We start from the raw sequence: 6,244 nt of genomic DNA on the forward strand, positions 1-6,244 counted from the left end.
AGCATGGGTGGAGTAGGCATTGTGGTGCTGTAAAACCTTAGTAGAGCATGGGTGGAGTAGGCATTGTGGTGCTGTAAAACCTTAGTAGAGCATGGGTGGAGTAGGCATTGTGGTGCTGTAAAACCTTGGTAGAGCATGGGTGGAGTAGGCATTGTGGTGCTGTAAAACATTGGTAGAGCATGGGTGGAGTAGGCATTGTGGTGCTGTAAAACCTTGGTAGAGCATGGGTGGAGTAGGCATTGTGGTGCTGTAAAACCTTGGTAGAGCATGGGTGGAGTAGGCATTGTGGTGCTGTAAAACCTTAGTAGAGCAGTAGAGCATAGTCACTTTACCCCTACCTACATGTACCAATTACCTCAATTACTTTGACTAACCCGTACCCCACGCATTGACTCTGTACCTGTATCCCCTGTATATAGTCTCATTACTAACCTGTACCCCCTGTATATAGTCTCATTACTAACCTGTACCCCCTGTATATAGCTTCATCACTAACCTGTACCCCCTGTATATAGTCTCATTACTAACCTGTAGCCCCTGTATATAGTCTCATTACTAACCTGTACCCCTGTATATAGTCTCATTACTAACCTGTACCCCTGTATATAGTCTCATTACTAACCTGTACCCCTGTATATAGTCTCATTACTAACCTGTACCCCCTGTATATAGTCTCATTACTAACCTGTACCCCTGTATATAGTCTCATTATTAACCTGTACCCCCTGTATATAGTCTCATTACTAACCTGTAGCCCTGTATATAGTCTCATTACTAACCTGTACCCCTGTATATAGTATCATTACTAACCTGTACCCCTGTATATAGTCTCATTACTAACCTGTACCCCTGTATATAGTCTCATTACTAACCTGTAGCCCTGTATATAGTCTCATTACTAACCTGTACCCCCTGTATATAGTCTCATTACTAACCTGTAGCCCTGTATATAGTCTCATTACTAACCTGTACCCCCTGTATATAGTCTCATTACTAACCTGTACCCCCTGTATATAGTCTCATTACTAACCTGTACCCCCTGTATATAGTCTCATTACTAACCTGTACCCCCTGTATATAGCTTCATCACTAACCTGTACCCCCTGTATATAGTCTCATAACTAACCTGTACCCCCACACATTGACTCGGTACCGGTACCCCCTGTATATAGCCTCATTACTAACCCGTACCCCCACACATTGACTCGATACCGGTAACCCCTGTATTTGGATTCGCTAATGCAGTTTCATAATTTGACCTTTTAAAAAAAATGTATCCAATGTTTTCTGAACTCTTATTTTCTTTAAACTGCATTGTTGATTAAGGGTTTGTAAGTAAGCATTTCAAGGTAAGGTCAACAACTGTTTCATTCAGCGCATGTGACATTAGATGTTTGACAGAAATGTCATCTTGTGGTATTAGGCAGCTCAGAGAGCAGGGCTGAAGCAACACCAACAACCACAGCACATATTTCCAATGGGATTTAAAGGTAATGCTCAATGTTCCACACGCACGCACGCACGCACGCACGCACACACACACACACACACACACACACACACACACACACACGCACAGCATCACCATTGGAATGCGCACCCCATCTCAGGGCGCCGTTCTCTCCCCTCTACTGCATGTGTCCTCCAGCTGTGTTCTGGTATTGACTTTACCACACAGCACTACCAGGCTTCAACACACACCCTCTATCTACTCACACACCCTCTATCTACTCACACACCCCCTATCTACTCACACACCCAACATGGAGTACATACACAGATCTGATGTTTCAGATCTGATGTTTCAGATCTGATGTTTAAGATCTGATGTTTAAGATCTGATGTTTAATATCTGATGTTTAAGATCTGATGTTTAAGATCTGATGTTTAAGATCTGATGTTTAAGATCTGATGTTTAATATCTGATGTTTAAGATCTGATGTTTAAGATCTGATGTTTAATATCTGATGTTTAAGATCTGATGTTTAATATATGATGTTTAAGATCTGATGTTTAATATCTGAAGATCTGATGTTTAAGATCTGATGTTTAAGATCTGATGTTTAAGATCTGATGTTTAAGATCTGATGTTTAAGATCTGATGTTTAAGGTGTTTTCACACTTGGTCCCTTTCAGACACATGTTTGTGAACTCATTGCAGTTCGCTTCATATTGTCTGCAGTGTCTCCAAAGGAACTCAAAAAAGCCCCCAAGCGAACCAGCTCTTAGGGGCAGAAGCCTATTCTAGCTCTTAAAGGGGCAGAAGCCTATTCTAGCTCTTAGGGGCAGAAGCCTATTCTAGCTCTTAAAGGGGCAGAAGCCTATTCTAGCTCTTAAAGGGGCAGAAGCCTATTCTAGCTCTTAGGGGCAGAAGCCTATTCTAGCTCTTAAAGGGGCAGAAGCCTATTCTAGCTCTTAAAGGGGCAGAAGCCTATTCTAGCTCTTAAAGGGGCAGAAGCCTATTCTAGCTCTTAAAGGGGCAGAAGCCTATTCTAGCTCTTAAAGGGGCAGAAGCCTATTCTAGCTCTTAAAGGGGCAGAAGCCTATTCTAGCTCTTAAAGGGGCAGAAGCCTATTCTAGCTCTTAAAGGGGCATAAGCCTATTCTACCTCTTAAAGGGGCAGAAGCCTACCCTGGGTGTAAAATGTTATATTACATTATTTAATCTTCAGTTTTTCTTCTGCTATTTGCTTAACAAAAATCTTAACAATAAAATAAAAATGCTAATATTATCTTCTGACTATAATTATTATGTTATCTGTTAACTAAATGAAATCTATATGCTTCCAAAACGTAAGTAGGTATAAGGTATATCTAGCTGTTCGATAACACATTCCGATGGAATGGCTCTGCACTGTGTGGAAACCTACACTGCATTGAGTGAATGTTAAAAAAACATCTTGGTTCCTTTCTAAAAGGACCACAAAATAGGTGAAGCGAACTGGCAAAAGAGTTGAGTCCTCATTCAAAGGCAATAACAATGTAAATGCAAAGAGAACTGCGTTATTTAGCTTTTCACTTTAAAGGACTGAGATCGGTTCTGTCTAAAGGACTATCAAGGATGTGAAAACACCCCGTCTGAGGGAGTCCCACATGGCACCCTATTCCCAATATAGTGCACTACTTTTTGGACTAAATTCCTAATGAATAGGGTGCCATTGGGGACACATGGTGATTCTACAGAGCCTGATGGCCTTCTGATGAAATCTTCAGTCTCTAGTCTGTATGAATGAGTGAGGGAATGATATATTAACGAATAAAGTTAGCACATTACCTATTGAAGAGGAAGAGGAGGGCAGCAACAACACCACATGAGGAAGAGGAAGAGAGAAAAAACACATGTTAGTATTCTCAATGACAGTCAATGGCATCTACTTTACCTGTCAAGAAAAACATGTTTCAGTCACACCAGAATGGATTAGATTGATCTCCTGCCTAGTGTCCTAGAACTTCACTGGATCTACAGGCGGTCCCTTTACTGCACAATATTTCCCCATAGGGCCCTGACCAACAGTAGGGCACTCTGTAAGTAATAGGTTCCCTCTTGGGAAGAAGACCATTGGTCTACGTTGAATAGAAAACAAACACATTGTCAATATGAATCAGAGAAGCAAACGGAGGCACCAAACTGGCCTTATGATGAGGGTCAACTGTATCCAGCAGTGGAACAATTCACTGCAACAAATAGGATCAACTTTGAACCTTTCATACATGTCACATTTCTCCACCTGAAATACTGCAGCTACACTATAGTATGCAACAGGCCTTTCAATTAGGTGGAAAGCAGCTGGGCGAGAGACGAGATGGGAGAGCCACAAAACCACAGAGAGGGGGGGGTGAAGGGGGTTTGGAGAGAGGGAAAGAGAGAGGGGGGAGGAAGAGATGGGGGTTTGGGGGAAGTAGCATGGAAACCTACCAAAAACATGTTAGCCAACAGCAAATTAAATTCCTTTTAGACAACTTCCTGGAAAAAATGTTTCACTGTATTAGTCCCGAGCGGCGCAGTGTTTTAAGGGACTGCATCTCAGTACAAGAGGCATCACTACAGACCCTGGTTCGATTCCAGGCTGAATCACATCCGGCCGTGATTGGGAGTCCCATAAGGCGGCGCACAATAGGCCCAGCATTGTCCGGGTTTGGCAGGGTAGGCCGTCATTGTAAATAAGAATGTGTTCTTAACTGACTAGTTAAAATAGAGAAGGTGTAAACATGGCAGTAGAAAACCTAAACAGTATGATGAAGGTTTGATGAAGAATGCAAAAATCTAAGAAAAAGACATTGAGAAACCTATCCAACCAAAAACATAGAGATGCAGAAAACCTGAACCTTCACTATAGTGAATCACTAGAACAGAGATGTACGGGTAAACCTGAACCTTCACTATAGTGAATCACTAAAACAGAGATGTATGGGTAAACCTGAACCTTCACTATAGTGAATCACTAAAACAGAGATGTATGGGTAAACCTGAACCTTCACTATAGTGAATCACTAAAACAGAGATGTATGGGTAAACCTGAACCTTCACTATAGTGAATCACTAAAACAGAGATGTATGGGTAAACCTGAACCTTCACCATAGTGAATCACTAAAACAGAGATGTATGGGTAAACCTGAACCTTCACTATAGTGAATCACTAGAACAGAGATGTATGGGTAAACCTGAACCTTCACTATAGTGAATCACTAAAACAGAGATGTATGGGTAAACCTGAACCTTCACTATAGTGAATCACTAAAACAGATATGTATGGGTAAACCTGAACCTTCACAATAGTGAATCACTAGAACAGAGATGTATGGGTAAACCTGAACCTTCACTATAGTGAATCACTAAAACAGAGATGTATGGGTAAACCTGAACCTTCACTATAGTGAATCACTAAAACAAAGATGTATGGGTAAACATGAACCTTCACTATAGTGAATCACTAAAACAGAGATGTATGGGTAAACATGAACCTTCACTATAGTGAATCACTAAAACATAGATGCATGGGTAAACCTGAACCTTCACTATAGTGAATCACTAAAACAGAGATGTATGGGTAAACATGAACCTTCACTATAGTGAATCACTAAAACAGCGATGTATGGATAAAGCTGAACCTTCACTATAGTGAATCACTAAAACAGAGATGTATGGGTACCTGAACCTTCACCATAGTGAATCACTAAAACAGAGATGTATGGGTAAACCTGAACCTTCACCATAGTGAATCACTAAAACAGAGATGTATGGGTAAACCTGAACCTTCACTATAGTGAATCACTAAAACAGAGATGTATGGGTAAACCTGAACCTTCACTATAGTGAATCACTAAAACAGAGATGTATGGGTAAACCTGAACCTTCACTATAGTGAATCACTAAAACAGAGATGTATGGGTAAACCTGAACCTTCACTATAGTGAATCACTAAAACAGATATGTATGGGTAAACCTGAACCTTCACTATAGTGAATCACTAGAACAGAGATGTATGGGTAAACCTGAACCTTCACTATAGTGAATCACTAAAACAGAGATGTATGGGTAAACATGAACCTTCACTATAGTGAATCACTAAAACAGCGATGTATGGATAAAGCTGAACCTTCACTATAGTGAATCACTAAAACAGAGATGTATGGGTAAACCTGAACCTTCACTATAGTGAATCACTAAAACAGAGATGTATGGGTAAAGCTGAGCCTTCACTATAGTGAATCACTAAAACAGAGATGTATGGGTAAACCTGAACCTTCACTATAGTGAATCACTAAAACAGAGATGTATGGGTAAACCTGAACCTTTACTATAGTGAATCACTAAAACAGAGATGTATGGGTAAACCACTTCTCCAATCTTTTTGGCCATAAAAAAAATGAACATAAAAAAAAACATATACATGATCAAATACAAATCTTAGAATCAACTATTAAAGATGACCAGAACCCAGTGGACTCTCCAATTACATTGAATGAACTACAGGACAACATACACACCATCCAACCCAAAAAGGCCTGTGGTGTAGAATGAAATGAAATGAACAAAATGATAAAAAAATAAAGACCACAAATCCCAATTGGCTATACTTAAACTCTTTAACATCATCCTCAGCTCTGGCCTCTTGCCCAAAATTTAGAACAAAGGACTGATCACCCCAATCCAAAAAAGTGGAGAAAAGTTGACACCTGTAACTACCGTGGGAGATGTGTCAACAGAAACCTTGGGGAAATCTTCTGCATTATCATTAACAGC

Source organism: Oncorhynchus masou, chromosome 9, assembly GCF_036934945.1.
Source record: "Oncorhynchus masou masou isolate Uvic2021 chromosome 9, UVic_Omas_1.1, whole genome shotgun sequence".
In the NCBI taxonomy this organism is placed as follows: Eukaryota; Metazoa; Chordata; class Actinopteri; order Salmoniformes; family Salmonidae; genus Oncorhynchus; species Oncorhynchus masou.